Source organism: Melospiza georgiana, chromosome 16 (genome assembly GCF_028018845.1).
Source record: "Melospiza georgiana isolate bMelGeo1 chromosome 16, bMelGeo1.pri, whole genome shotgun sequence".
Classification (NCBI taxonomy): domain Eukaryota; kingdom Metazoa; phylum Chordata; class Aves; order Passeriformes; family Passerellidae; genus Melospiza; species Melospiza georgiana.
Genome location: NC_080445.1, coordinates 13,658,998 through 13,674,767, shown reverse-complemented (window position 1 = coordinate 13,674,767; position 15,770 = coordinate 13,658,998). Strand labels below are relative to the sequence as shown.

Sequence of the window (15,770 nt, the reverse complement as noted above, 5' to 3'; positions counted from 1 at the left end):
ACTCGATGAGAATCTAAAAGCAATCCTTAGACAGTAAAACAGCATTTTTCTTAGTCAAAATAGGATTCTGCTCTTCCAGCAGGGAGGGATGTGTAGCAGAGCTCATCCATTCTATGCTTACTTTAACATCCCTCCCACGTTTGCAGAGGGAAGGAGGTGAAGCAAGAAACAGCTGTTGCACAGTACCTAAAACTGACCTCCAGTGTTGCACTGAAGTACATTGGACACTTGCAAATTCCACCAGGAAGGACTACCTAATCACACCAGCTGTTCCAGTGGACAGTCTGCTCTGGGATCTATGAAAGCTTTGTAAACAACCCATGCCTTGTTATTCAAGTACACAGGCAGGTCAACCTCCTTCTCTTCAGCAAAGGTCAGGAATGGAGGCTGCCTGCAGGAGCTAACCTGGGAAATGAGTTCTTGCTCAGGAAGATGATGGTGAAGCAGCCTGGGAACCAAGCAGGCACAAATTCCTTCATGCTCACTCTGCCACCATCACAGAAAAGCCAGTGCTGCAGCGCCTCCAGCTCTGCCACCCTGCAGGACACACAGGCCATGCAGGCATCTTGTTCTCCTGCAAGTTATTTTGTAATGTGCCAGAAGAAGGAACAAGCTGAAATGTTCACATAAACCAAAGAGCACTTAATCCCCTGCTTTCTCTGCCTGCCCCTCTGCATGAAGAGCAGTATTTTTAAGATATCTTGAAGCTGATGAATTCCTGAGTTTTCCAAGCTCTGAAACTCAGAGTCCTGCTTCAGTTCAGATCACAAAATTCATCAGCATTATCCTTTATTTAGTAACTCAGTAATCAGCACCTGGTGGAGGTGATTTGCAATGGGCCCTGTGCAAACACCTCAGTGGAGGGCACATCATGCAATGTGTGCTTCCCTGTTCTGCCAAGAAAAGTGATTCTGGTTCTACTATAGTGGTTAAAGTCCTACAGACAACAGAAGCAATGAGTTTACATTTAGACAAGACAAGGAAACCCATGAGAAACACACAGATGGAGGGACCAGAGGGGAGGAAGACACCAGCAAAGGGTAAAGCTGGCAGTTTGTGTATATCTGTAAGGAGTGTAAAGGCAGGACAGGCACTGCAGGAACTGAGACTGGCAGAGAGCTCATTTAAGGCAGAGGTTGGTGGATGCTGTTATGTAAAATACGGCACATGGTGTACCACGATGGAAGCATTACCAAAGTATTTTAAATCCTGAACTGGACATTGCTCAGCCAGCTCCTATTCACCTGCTCTTTGGGTGCTCAGCATACAACCTGTTTTCCTTGTAATCCAAGGGGTCATGGATATTCCTTGGTCACTAGGAAAAATCATATTGTTTCAGGTCCATTATGGGGTCAATTAGAAACAAATTACTCCCCTACTCTCAGAAAGAGAAAACTATTCTGTGCGCCACAAACCAGCCAAAACTCCAAACTCGTTCTCCTGGGATGATGAAGCTTAGCATAGTTGAAGAATGGTACAAAGAGCATTCAAAACTGAGCCAGCTGAGACTTTTCATGGCTGTTTGACAGAAGGGAGCCTTGTGAGGTTTCTCCATGCTCAGGTACAATACAGAGTCAGTTGGGGATGAGCACAGGGATGCCTTGGTGAATCACCACAGACACCATCTAGCATGCAAACTTTCTGTCAGTCGCTGCAGATGTGCACTGGAGCAAACTCATTTCTATATTCCATCAGATTTCTGAACAGCTTTCTAGGGCAAGTACTGGAAATAATTGGAACAAGTTCACCCTAAAAAGCAAGGGATAATAAGTGAAAACCTTCCCAGCCCCCTTCAGCCGTTCTCCCTGTGCAGAACGGTCAGTTCTGAACATTAAAGGAGAGCTGTGCAGTGCAACCCTCCTGTCAAATCCAACACGACAGCAGTGTGATGGAGGCTGAGACAACCTCTTAAATTGAGGCAGGAACGATGGATGGCTCAGGCCTTCCCTGAGGGCAAAGACAAGGATGATTTTTGGACAATCCAATTAAAATATAGCACCAACTTCTAGTGGACCTTTCGCCAGGACTCTCTGCAAGAGGCATGGATTATTCTAGCAGTATACTAAGAAAGCACTCAGATACACAGAATAAAATGCAGAGCAATCAATTTCCCCTTGGTATCTGTTGATATAAAGACAGAGCAGCAGAGAGCACCTGAAGAGGTTGCCGGGTGTGTAATTGCGATGGCTGAAGGAACCAAGAGTGAGCAGATGGGCCCTGGGAGGTCCCTGACACCTCTGGAGGAGCTGGAATTGCTGGGCTCTCCCACAACACTCCCCAGCTGTGGTCTCCTCACTGAGGATGCAGGTTTGGTCACAACTGTTGTATTTAGCTAAAATTACACACTTAAGCATGTATACAACAGGGATTACTTCCATTTTAGCTCTGCCTCTAATACATCAATGCAAATGTAAACTTTTGGTAAGCATAAGGAGATGGAAAGGGTATAGGATTTCAAAGCAATCATAACAGGTTACATTACTTTTGAGGAATCCATCTGTATTCAATCCTTCTCCTAATGTTCTCTCTCCCTGACAACTCTCTTCAGCTGGCTCGTATCACTATTTGAATGTTTTGTGCCGTGCCTCTGAAGAACGCTTTCAACATCTATTAGGAGGAAAACATTAAAGGAACATGGAGTCTAACAAAAAAAACTGGTCACTTCTGATCTGGGAGGGGAGGCTGCTTTAAAAGGGATTCAGGCACCCTCAGAGCGATTTGAAATGTCAGCTAAAAACCTCACATAGTGAGCTCTATGCACTGATAAGGGCGATAAAAGGAAAGGTGAGCATTTAAAGTTAGACTTCACAAAAATTCCTGCAGCCTTCCAGAATTTTATTTCATTTTTAAGACAGAAAGAGCAATGAGCATTTTTGAAATGAACACAGAACATTTCATACATTGCAGAAATAAAGCTGCATGTCTCTTCTGCAGCTCTCAGTTGCTCAACCCTCAAAATAATCACATAGGGAACAATTATAACAGAGATCACAGCGACCCGAGTAAGTCAGCCTGACCAGCTGCCTTTTCTTTGCATAAAGCCCTCTGCTGATCACTGCACATTCTGGTAATGCTGACAAGGGCCTAAACTGCTGTAAAAAAACAGCAGGAATTTCCTTAAGGCTTCCTTTTACCTGTTCTGGGTTTATTTTGCATATTGCCTTGGCTGCATCCCGTCCATCCCCAGATTTCTCACTTCTGTGACCAAGCACCCAGCACTTGGGACCTCAGCACCACCAGATCTTGCAGTATCAATGCAAGCAAGCAGACAGGTGAGGTCCTCTTCAGTACTCTTGCTCTATGTGGAGCTCCCAGTGCATCCTGAGTCCCTAAGGGCATCCTTTTCCTTCCAGCCTAGGAACCCCAGTCTCTCTCAAACAAATTCCCCCAATGGTTATTTCAATTTTAAATCAAAGATGCAAAGTCCCCAACCTTTGCCAAACATGCTACTCTGCTCTATGCAAAAACCCCAGGGTTGGTGTGCTCTGGGGAAGAATTGCATCACCTTCAGCACCCACAGTGGGAGGAAGAGCTCACTGATCCTGCCTCCAAAGCCAAATCTGAGTGGCACTCCCTCTGGTTCTCACCAGTTATGTATCTCCTTCACTGATGTTCTTCATCAAGCATGGGAAAAAAAACCACTAAGGCAAGAAGAAAACTTCCTTGAAGATGAAAAGCCTCTAGGCAACTAATTTCTGTAGAATTTAAATTTCCACTGGAGGGAATAAGTTGCACAACACTCTACAGGCAGGTCTGAGAGCCATGGTGTTCCCAAGCCTGCTAGCAGTTCCAGCATGGCTGGAACAGCTCCCAGTTTAACAGGGAAGATGATCAATCCAAAGTTTTCATTGCTACCACCTTCTCCAGCTCCAGCACTAAATGTTTATGGCACTGACATTTTCTGGAAGACAATTTTTCCTCAAAAGAATTGAGGCTATGATAGAATCCAGGCAGGCCTTGTTTTGCAAGGGTGCCCCACCTCCCTGATCCAGAAACTCCAAAATCCCTGGTGGCACGGGAAGCTCCTCCAAACCCCTGCACTACCAAGGAAGCAGCTGTTTGAGACACAGTATTAGCAAACCAAAGAGATAAAAACTCATAAAGCTGACCATAAAACTCCAAAGCACTCTTCCTAAACAGCTCTTGCAGAAGTTTTCCTCCCATGCCATAGTCTGAAGCTTTGGTCACCACAGCTTTGGTGAGCAGCTCATTTTCAACATGGGAGAAATCCCATTTTCCAGATGCCATAACCACCCAAACTTCAGGAGTCACTGTGGAAAGTTCTGAGCTGCAGGAGTTCTGGAGATGTTGGCAAGTCCCACAGAAGGACACCCCAAAATGGGCTCTGGAGAAACTCCAGATGTCTCACCACAGCTGATAGCAGGTGGAGGAGCTGAGATGCCCTCCCTCCTGCACTGTGGGGAACAACCTCACAGCAGGAGACAATTCCTCCTTTCCTCTTCTGGTGGGTGGTGTTTGAAATGGTGCCCTGAGACCACAGATCAGGATGCAACTCAATGGGACCCAACTACTCATTCTGTGCTCCCACCCTGCTTTTTCACACCAACTTCTGAAAAATTAGCTCAAGCTTTTGCAGTCCTGTGTTTCTGAAGATGACTATTTCTAGGAAACCAGCACTAAGCATTACTCTTATTTGGTGTCCCTGGTCATTTTGCATTTTTGATTGGGAGGATGCAGTCCAGCTCGTTATTTTGACATGTTCCATTTATTCAGTGTGGGAAAAAAATAATTTAAAAAGTTATTAACTTCCATGCAAGAAACAAAAAGTCCTTCTAGAATCACAGGTTGCTGACTCTCCAGCTGGCCACTTACTTCCCAAACTTACATCTACCAACAAGCAGGTGACTGTCATATCCTTCATGCAGTTCCACATTTCAATATCACAACCAATCAATCAAATGAAAAGCTGCACATCTTGGTTTATGGTGCACAAGCTAAAGCAAATCCCTTCAGCATGTCTAAACAGCATGTGCTGACAGGGGTGTCCCAGCAGCAGGGTCCCCTTTAAACAAGGGATTACAGCAGCATCCACCACAGAGTCCAGCTTACAAGATTACATTAATCCACCACTGAACAGAAAAGTCTGTTTCCAATCCATGGTACCAACAACTATCACAGAAGTTGCACCATACAGTTTCTCCCAAACCATTACCATGGGAATGTTTTGGAGCTAAGAACAAAAAGTCTATGAAGATGCAAAACTGAAAACCTTCACTCCTCACTGGATTTGATCTATGCTAAAGATGCAAAGCTGGCTCAAGAGGTTAAAACTGGGGATTTACCTGACAATCTGATTGCAGATTGTTGGGGCTGCTCCACTTAACACTCTTCCCAATTACTCTGGGTACTCAGACAGCGCTGTGCATCTCAACTTTATCACTGCCAATGTCAGGCTAATCACATGTGTTCCAGGCAAGGGCAGCTTCTTCAAAGATCACATCAATTCTGGACAAGTTAATCTGTTCTTTGAGGTCTCCAGATGGCTCTTGCCAAGAAAGTTCACTTCCAGCTCTGCAGCCGGCGAGCGCAGCGGCCCCAGCGCTCTGCAGAGCATTACAAAGGAACCAGATCAAAGTTGTGCCTTACAAAAAAATGAAATCTGAAGTTTGAAAAGCAACAGCAGCCTGTCACTTGTAGGCTTAAAGACGACTTCTGCATGCTCCAGCTATCAGGGAATTTATGATTACAGTCTGGCTTTTAAAAGCTGATGAAAAAAACGACGCTCTTTAGCACTCCTTGCCTTTGCAAATCTGTATCTTCTTCCCTGCGTATTCATCCTCCCACACCAGAGGAAGAAGGGAAATAAATAAAAATGTAACTAAAAGTACAGATAAGGGCTCTTCTTTTTTCTTCTAAGGCACTCAACTCCATTTTAGGACTACATGGAGATTATTTTATGGGGAGCTTCAGCAATTATTGTGAAGTATTAAAGTACAGTTACAAAAGCTAAATCCAAGATTTACCAGACTGAGTTTCCAGTTTCAAACTCCTTTGCATTTACCAAGGACATGCTACTTCTCAGGCAGGACTAATTTACAGAGGATGCATTAATTGCAACCAGTAATTAAGATCATAGGATACAGCAAGGTGGGGGAGAGGATCTAGGAAGGAAGTTGAAATACAGGAAATAAAATGTTTGCCTTAGGAGGCAAATAAGGACTAGATAGGCTAAATATTGTGGCTGTGCTGCCCTATCGCCACCCTAACCTTCTTAGGAAAGGCTTTCAGACAACAGGATGAAACCACTGTGTTCCAAGGAAACTGCAGAACGAGTCCCTCAAGATTTCATCTGACTGTGCATCTCCAAACCAGCCCTCCCAGCTCCTCCTTCCCAATGGAGGGTGAGGCTGTGCTCACTCATCACCCCAATGTAATAAAGGATTTTGTCCTCTAGTTACAGATTTAAAATCAAAACTGCAAAAATCTGAGTCTGACAAACAATAAAAGCAAGTCCTTCCTGAAAACAATGCATGTCTTCCCTAGAGTAAGACCATAAACCTCATTTATTTAATAGCTCAAAGCACAAGATATTCATTAAAATGAAAAAGAAAAAAAAATGGGCAACACAATGTCTGCACAACAATTAACAGGACAATTGGATCATCTTCCTGAAATAAAGCAAATGTTGCAGAACATTCTGTTCCATATCTAGCAATAACAGGTATCTGCCTAGATTAATTTCAATATATCAGCCTGAGCTTATACCATAACATAGTAGTTTTGTTTGGTTTTTAAAATGATGACATGATTCATATGAATCCTTATCCATCATGAAATGCTGACAATATTAGGGAAATTTTCTATAAAATATACAGGATATTTGGCTGCATTAACTGCAACTGAACAAGAGCCTCACTGCTTTAGAGCAGCCAGGCTGCATCAGCCATCCAAAAGCTGCTGTAGTGACTTCAGAAGCTACAAAAGAAGGGCAAGTGTGTGTGTGTGCATTTTGGATATCCAGGGTACACAGCTGTCACCCATGAGCCACACTCACCTCCATGTCTTGGCCTCTGCCAGACAACACATCACAGGAGAACTGTTTTAAGTATTTTATTGGAAGGGACAGAATCAAGCTTGTGCAGGGATGTGCTGAACATCCAAGCATGTTAACCCCTGAAATGAGTGGGACCTGAGTCCTCATCCCTGATTTTTTGACCCTCCAAACGTGCTGTCCCTGGGGCACCGGGATCACTAGCATGGAGACAGGTAGAGAGGGCTGATAATGCAGTCTCCTTTCCCGTGCTCAAACTGAGAGCTGGGGAAAATTCAGCAAGAGGCTGATTGGCAAGAGCTCTCCGCTCTGCTAATTGGCTTCTCAGACTGAAATGACATCTATGTTTAATACAAGTGATTTCATATATATACATATATATGTGTGGTTAAGTGGATGAACACACAGAGCAGGCATTTCAGACAGCATTTCAGTGCCAGCTCCCCGCTCTCTGCTTTCCTTGGTGACTGTCCCAGGTAAATTGGGGCTGGTGGAGAGGGGGAACACTTTGCAAAGTGCTGTGGGGGTCTCAGCCCCTCTTTTAGCCCCATGGTTTCCCTTCCCTGGGAAGGCAAATGGGAGACATAAAGGAGCTCCAGAGGAAACAATCCTTCCCAGAAGGGGCCACCATGCCACAGATGGAGTAACAGCAGTGACCCTCCTGATGTCCAGAGCCCTCCATGCCATGCCACGCCATGCCATGCCATGCCATGCCATGCCATGCCAAGGCAGCTCTGTCCCTGCCTGCAGCCCGGGCTGTGCTCCCTGAGAGGATGGAATGGGCAGCCCGAAGCTCTCCCGCATTCCAGCCCAGTTGTGCTGACACCCACGCAGGCACAGCAGCTCCCAGAGCCCCCAGCCCGCACCGACAGGGCCTTCGTGGAACAAATTACTTCCAAATGCCTGGCTCTGAGGCACAGGGAAAGAGGGAAGCCCAGGTTTGTACCTGGGTCTGCTCACAACACAAAGAAGGCAGCAGCTCCACTTAAAAACACAACTGCCTGCAAACTATCAAATTAATCCCAGGATTTCAACAGCTTTTCTTCATTATTTTTTGTCTCAACCAAACCACAAATTTACTTAATGACTAAACCAGGCGAGCGAGCACTTTGTTTTCCAGACAGCAGGAACGTTTCTAACGGGATCCAGGTTTTCAGAACACACGCTTGCCCGACGTCAGGCAAGGAGGGAGAGGTTCCATTGCTCAGATGTGTTTGATGCTTTTTTTAACTCCCCCAAACCTGCCAGCGCTGGGGCTGGGGCATCTCCGAGCCCTGAGCCCGAGGAGAGGCACTGAGCGGGGTGAGGAGGAATACAATAAGAACACTGTGTTCCAGGAATGACTGAATAAAGGCAAGAGCATGCTTTTGGCCAGCAGGATTCAGCACTGTAACTCCGTCTGCCACTTTTCTTCTCTGTCTGAAGCAATGTTGTTTGTCCACGCTTCTCTGAAATGGAAAGTATTTCCTCTTGCCTGCTTGTTCCAAGGAAAGATCTGAGGAGGCCTGGTATAACCAGGCAGAACTGGGGATTCTCCAGTGACTTGATTCTTCTTTGCCAAAATTTCTGCTCAACAAGAAAAGGCTTACAAGAAAGAAATTACAAGCAGATTTCTCTGCAAGTTCAGTAACTTAAGACCAAGGTCTGTAGAATGAGTAAGTTTTTGGATGGAAACAAAGCATCCAGCTTTGGCCAATGACTCCAGATCATTCCCTGCCTTCCTACATAGCTAAATTGCTTCTGAAGTGTTCAAAAAGGTACAACAGGGCAGGGACATCCACAGGTACATGGAGCACACTGGGGAATGGGAGCCACTGGAATCCAAGGGCTAAAAAAGACCATAGGTGCTCAATCCTTCCTTGGACCACCAAAGTTTTTCAGGAGGGCATCAATCCCAGCACTGCAATTGTTGTATTGCTTTCAGGGATAAATTTCCCAATACTTCAATCACAACAGTGGTATTGCAGATGGCTGAAATGAAAGGGGAAGATATGCAGCTCAGGGGGGCTCTGTTTTACAAGGACTACTCACAGCTTTGACATTAAACTGCCTGCCTGTACCACTGGGCCGTGTAACATAAGCTGAGCTGCACAACCACAGACTTGCTAGCCTCACTTGAATTCCCCTCAAAACAATGCCATGAAACTCAATACTCATTACCAATTCATTGCCAACAAACTTGGAATTTTAATGAAATTACAAATTTGGATGGCAGAGGAAACCAGCTGAGGTAGTATTTTGAATGCCTATGAGGCACCTAACTCAGCACCTCAAAACCACTCAGCTTTGCTCGTGAAGACCTTTGACAAAGCCCTGCTAATGATGAGGTGGGCAGAATTAGCAGTAATCCTGCACTAAATAAAAGACTTTATTTCACTGATTAAGGTCTGGCTCACAGGCACATGAAGAGAAGGGGTCTGCCTCCAAGCAGAGCTGCTCGCTGGTGTCTTAACTCCTTCAGAAATGATCCAAGAAACTTCCCCCATTGAACAAGAACCTTTGAGGTGAGTGAACTCTGACCTCAGCTGTTAACAAAACCAAAACCATGGAGGGCTGGCAAGACCTGGCAGAGATAAAGCTGAGAGTCAAGATTTAATAGTGCTCCCAGAGGGGAGATTCAGCTGATTAGAAGCATCCTAATCTTCTCTCTCAGTGTATATTAAAGGTCAAGAAGTGGGATCAGATATTGGCAGCACATGAAAAAACAACTCAGTCGAGCAAAAGACCTTCACAAAGACGTTTCATACCTTCACATTAAAAATTCCTGCAAAGTCTTATTTAACTTTACTTCCCTCTAGGGAACATATTCAAGTTTAAAGTCAAGAGACCATTAGATTGGGACAGAAAAGAAGTACCCCTGCAGAAGACTTCTGCCTCCAATCAGTACTTTATAATGAGCAAGAGTTCATAAGCATCAGCTGATTGCAACCATGACAGATAAGTAGGTCTCAGAAGCACAACACCACAAAACAGAGCTTCTCTAGCAGTGCTCTGGAGTCTCACAGGCTCCCCAAATGGGGTCATTAAAGGATACTTGTTAGATGTTAACAAACGGCAGGCTGTATCAACAACAACATACTGGCAAGCTGCAAAAAGCTTTTAAACTTGCTCTATGATTTATTGCTCAGCTCCAAAGAGATGTCAGCATCACAACAAAAGTATAAATCCTAACTCAGTCTCCTGGTCACTACTGGGAGCTCATAATCTGACTTTCCCTTCACAGCTCAAGCCGACCTGGCGAATATAATGCAGGGGCTGGGGCAAGAGGAGGGTGGGCTAAGTCACGGTGTCCTTCTGACAAGGTCTATTAGAGGCTGACAGCAATGACAAATCCTCAGAAGAACTGTAATAACAACCACCAGAAGGAATGTAAAACACAGAAACTGTGTTTAAGGGAGACAGATGCTGTTAAAAAGGGTATTTCCTTTTCTAGAGATACTTATTTTATTTCTTTTTTAAGAGTTTAGCAGACTAGCAGGAAACAACTTGCTGTTGTCCCTGGAAAACAGGCATACAGAGGGAAGACAGTCTTGTGAAGCTGCTACAAACAGCCCTCCTTTTAAACAAAGATTAAAGTAACTTTTCCTTAGATGGTGAGCATGAAGTATTCTTTCACAGTCCTAGTTTTGGGACAGTCACCAAACCTTGCATCTCCAGCCAGACCTGGAAGCCAAACCATCAATCGCTGCACCGAGGTCACACAAAGTCATATTTAAAAAGGAAGAATGAAGCCAGTGGACTCAGTTTCCCACTTCTCATGGCTGTTCTTTTACAAATGGATCTAAATTTGGTGTCTGACTGGCAATCCAAGAGCAAAGAATTTCAGAGCAGTGAGAAAGATGGAGGAGATCAGCATCCAAAGGGAGCCAGGGCAGGTGGCTCAGTGATCCCTTGACTGTAACTCCAAGGTTGTGTGCTGGACATGCTCTGCTGCTGAGGGTGACACATCTCCAGAGACATTCTAAATAATCCAAGCTGCAAGAACCAGCTCACCTCATTGAAACATGTATTAAAATGTTGAGAAAATCAGCTGAAGGAGCAAGAGAGGGAAGAAAAATTAAAAATAAAAGAGTTGCTCACAGGCAAATTGCACAGGAGCCACAGGGCATTCCTGGGACACAGCAATACCAAAGGTCCAGCTAAACTCCAGAGCTGGGGGGAGGTGAAACACCTCTAACTGTTTGGGAGGTTGATACTTGTGGTCCATCCCCTTATGAGGTTTGGCCACTGCTGGGGCAGATCCTGCGCTTGTTTTTCCTGGGGGCACTTCACAGCAAGTGAAACTTGACTTCAAGAATTGTGCTGGGGTTTGTTGTTATTTTTGCCTTCCAGATTTTTTCTGTTTTGGTTCTCATCCATTGGAACAGGCAGATATATGGGCTTTTACCTTTATTGCACAAATTCCACAGTATCTTTTCATCTGGTATGCATTATTGTGGTATATAGATGAAGTACCATGTCCACTCCAAATGCTATAAAAGAACTGTTTGAAGCCTTGTTCCATTCCTGTTTATCTTTATACAATTAAAACCAGTTGATAGCTCCACATAGGAAGAATAAGTGACAATGCAAGCAATGTGCTTTTTGTTCTAAACAAATTAACCACTGTTCAGACAAAAGATGACTATATTTGGTTTTTACCTCAGCTTTTTAAAGACACAAGGCTAGATGAGCAAACTCTGTGTGTTCCATTCATGCCTTTTTAATCCCTCCAGAAATTCTGAGTACAAGGTGCTTGCTGACACCCAACCACATTCAATATGGGAGGGAGGCCCCAGAGACACTGAGATAACTAGTGAAAATGGGGAAGTGTGGAGAGACTCTTAAGTGCTCTGAATAACTGATCTCAGCAGAAAACCTGCTTGGAAAGAAGACCTTACAATCACTTCAAATGCTCCAGCTCCAGCTGACAACTCTCCAGACACTGAATACAGCACAGGACCATTGCAAAAAGCACATTTTTGTAGCCCCAGAGGTGAGACCTGGTTTAGTTCTGCATTTTGGATGGCAGTGTGTGGGCCTACAATCACTCTCAGTTGACATGATGTGCTGCTGACACCATTTTCTTCTACAGCAGGAGCAGAGCACTGGAGCATGTCTGACCCAGTGCCACACTGCAATCATGCCACGTGCCATAATCAGAAATGAAATTCCACAGATGAAGTGAAAGGCTGTTTTCTGTGTATGGCCTGGAGCACAAGAGCTGTGAAACACTGGAGCCCATCTGTGTGACACAAACCCACCATCTGTTCCTGAGTGCACATGGGCCACACCATACAGACAGAATTCCACTGACCAGGCAGGTACTACGGGAATGCATCATTGCTGTAGATGCTTTCTCCTTAAGACAGCAGGGAAAAAGCAATCTATAAGTAGGAAAAAATTATCTTCTGCTCAAAACATATCTCTTCTGCTCACGTATCTCATCTCCTCTCTGTAGAACTTCATCTGCTCAGGGCATAGGATAAATGGATTCATATCCTTATTTTTCCCCCTCTTTGTACTTTAACATCACCCAAATCTTATGTTGAGTGCAGCATTACTCACTTTGCTGGAGATTCCTCTTGGCAATTTCCACCAGTGTATCTTGTATTTATTTGTGCTGCTGCTCTGGAGGGAGGAAAAGCCATTATTCTCTAATGCACAAAAACCCAACTGCAAGGCTGAAACTGTCACAACTTTCTCAAGACGTGGGTGCTCAATTTGAAATGCTCTGGGCCTAATACTCAGTGTTTTTAAAGAGTTCTGCCTTGATGCATGCTCAGCACATCAGCAAGTCTGATCTGGGTCTCAAGCAGCAGACAGAAAGCTGAGGCACACACAGTGACTCTCTCCCAGGGAGAAGAGCTGTTTTCCAGCATTGCTCTGGCAAAAGCCAGCACAGAAGTACCTCTGTTTTCCTGCTTGCATCTTCTGTCTCTGCTACTACAGGGTTTTTCAATGACACAAAAAGCAATGCAGATGTCCTGTGCACTTTCCTTCCTACCTGCTCTGCTGTCCCCTCTGGCTCAAGCATGGAAAAAGCAAGAAGGTTGAAGTACAGGCAGTTTTGGCTACAGCACCCAAAAGCTCTGGGAGGGATTGGAAAACCCCTTCCCAATTCCAACGTCCTGTACAGTTTGTCTCTTGCTAACTCCCAACACCACCTGCTCACTGCTGGAAGAACTCCCCCTCTTCATCTCCTCCCCATCACTGCACAAAAAGCCTTTTTTTTTTTTTGTGTGTGAGTTCCTTTTCTGGAGGCTGTGAGGAGAGAGCTGGCTCACCTAACAATGAGTGCTGAAGGCTCCATGATCAGCAGCAGCAGGAATTGCAGTTTCCTGTCTCTGAAGTCTTAGCCATGAGCACCATCACAGTAAATACACTTTTTGGATACTCTAACTGCCAAAATTTTAAACCATCTTCTATAGAGCTTGTGCCATTTCACAAGCTTATAATTCAGTCATATTGAATAAATTCTCACATGGATGGCAAAATACATGTTCAAGCTGCCAGCATCCCTCCCACCTCCAGCAACCCACTTGCCAAACCCCTGCTTCAAAGTGGGAAAACTGGAAGGTTATCAATGTAAAATAAACTGTAAGACTCTGACATGAACAAAACAACGTAATTTCCTCCCCCTCTGTTTTTACTAAAATTTGCCAAAATAATTCAGCCTGAGGCAGAATCTCAGCATGGAAGAACACCAAACAACACAGTCTGATAAAGATATGAACAACTACAACAAAGTTCTATATAATGGGGAATGTTGGGCAACCATGACTACAGCCACTGCTGCCAGCTCTGCCTATAGCATAAATGAGCAGTATTATAACATCCCCACTAATCCCCTCTCCAAAACTACGAGTGAGTCTGGAATATGACTCATAATATCCTTGGCACACATTCTGATCACAAAGTTGATGAAAGCACCCATCCCTGAACCCATGTATGAAAACTGCAGATGAATTAATCACAACATGCAGGAGCTTGTGACACCAATGTCTGTCTGAGCCTGCACATCTGCAGCGGTGGGACACGATGTGACAGCAAAGTGACACTGCTGCCAGCCTTTGCTGCTGGTACTTTGTCACATCCAGGGAAGAGAGGACAGTTTGCCAGTGGTTTTAATTCTAGTGGTGACCTTGCTGGGCTCTGTGTACATTCAAGGGTGATGTAAAACTCACACTGTAAGGCAGTGGAGAGGCTGCTCTGTTGTGTGTGTGTGTTAACATTCAATGGCATCACCTCCTTGCTCAAGATGATAACAGATATCTGTGTATTCTGCAGATGCATTTGCAGCTTGTAGCAAGTAATAAAGGAATTTATGAATTCCACTGTTGGAGACTTGGTGCCATGGATTCTCCATGTGCAGGATCACTTTGTTCCTTTCTTGTGAGCAGGAGGGTGACTGCCTGGTGGGATTGCCTACCTCAGTCCAGGAAAGCAGTCAGAGTAATTTATCACACTGCTTTATCCAAAATAAGGAAGAGAACTTCCCCAAGCCGCTATTTCCTGACACTAACCTTGCAAACCCTCCTCCCTGCAGGCTGTATTATCTGGGAAAAGTTAGGGAGCTTTGGAGCAAAGAAATATCTGCACAATTCCTTGACTGGGGCCAACCCCAGGAGATGAAAGGCCATGCATGTCTGCAAGAAGCTGACCCTGGAACGAGCAAGAATAATCCTCTTCTACTGTTGGAAATGCAGTTGCACTCAAAAATGTTTTGGGGATTTTGTTTTCTGCTGCAAACAGAGAAGAAACAGGGCCACAACAGCTCTGAACGACTTGGGCTTCATTTTTGGGGAGAATGCCATTGCAGAGGAAGACTGGTGTCCTGCTGGTGGGTTAGGGCAAGTTCACAAAGTGACAAAACTCTGACTTTCAGTGCAAACATGGTAAGAATCCAGGAGACTGAATATACCCCCAGAACTGTGCCTGCTCAGCTCTACACCTCAGAGAGAAGACATTTCTATCAGTCCTAAAGAGGAACCAAGGGCCATGATTCCCTGAGCAGGAGAGGATGTGCTGGAGATCATCAGAGCCTAGAAAATCTGATCCTGATCAACAACACTTTCCCAAGTGACAAGAACTAGCAGGGCAAGGTCACCTGTCTGGCTGAATTTCAGCCCAGGAGGGCTGGCTGAACAGCAGGAAGAGAGAGGGCTCTTCAAACTTAAGTCTAAAATGTGTGGAACTTTTAGTTCTAGAGCGAGAAAAGATTTTGACCCAGTTTCAGATTTTAAGTCCATCTCTTAAACAAAAGCAGCTGAAGTTTAAATGAGCCAATTCTGCAGATCATTATGTTGCTATTACACAATTCCTTCTAATCCCTGAAGTGTGGAAGATGTGCCAACGCCAGCCCAGGCACATCTTTGTCATTTCAGCTGGACTTCCATCCGTTCCACTAAAGATTTTGTTCTGCTAAACCATTCTTGATGAATGCCAACAATAAAATCTCCCAAATATTTATTGCAATTTCTTTGGCCACACTATCACAAGTGCCTAAATTCCCCTTCTCAGTTGGAGAGCTATCTAGACCAGAGGTCTCCAAATCTTTCAGCCAAATAAATATCACAAAGGCTCACGAGCCCTATGAGTAGTAAGGCAGAGATTGTTTGTGCTACAAAAGGAACAAAAATGACCAGCCATCCCCTGCTGGCTATTCTCCTCCCCCAAGAACTTGGTCTAATCCCCTCTACCCTAGAGTCCTTAAAAAACAATGTGCCAAGGAGAGGGAGCAACTGCTCTGCATACTGATTCCCTGCAGCTTGGACAT

At 44.7% G+C, this 15,770-nt stretch overlaps 1 protein-coding gene across 3 annotated transcripts in view; it reads right to left on the bottom strand.

The window, feature by feature from the left end:
• The window catches only part of AXIN1 (axin 1), a 79,516-nt gene that overhangs the window by 32,784 nt on the left and 30,962 nt on the right, over nt 1–15,770 (bottom strand). The window lies entirely within an intron of this gene.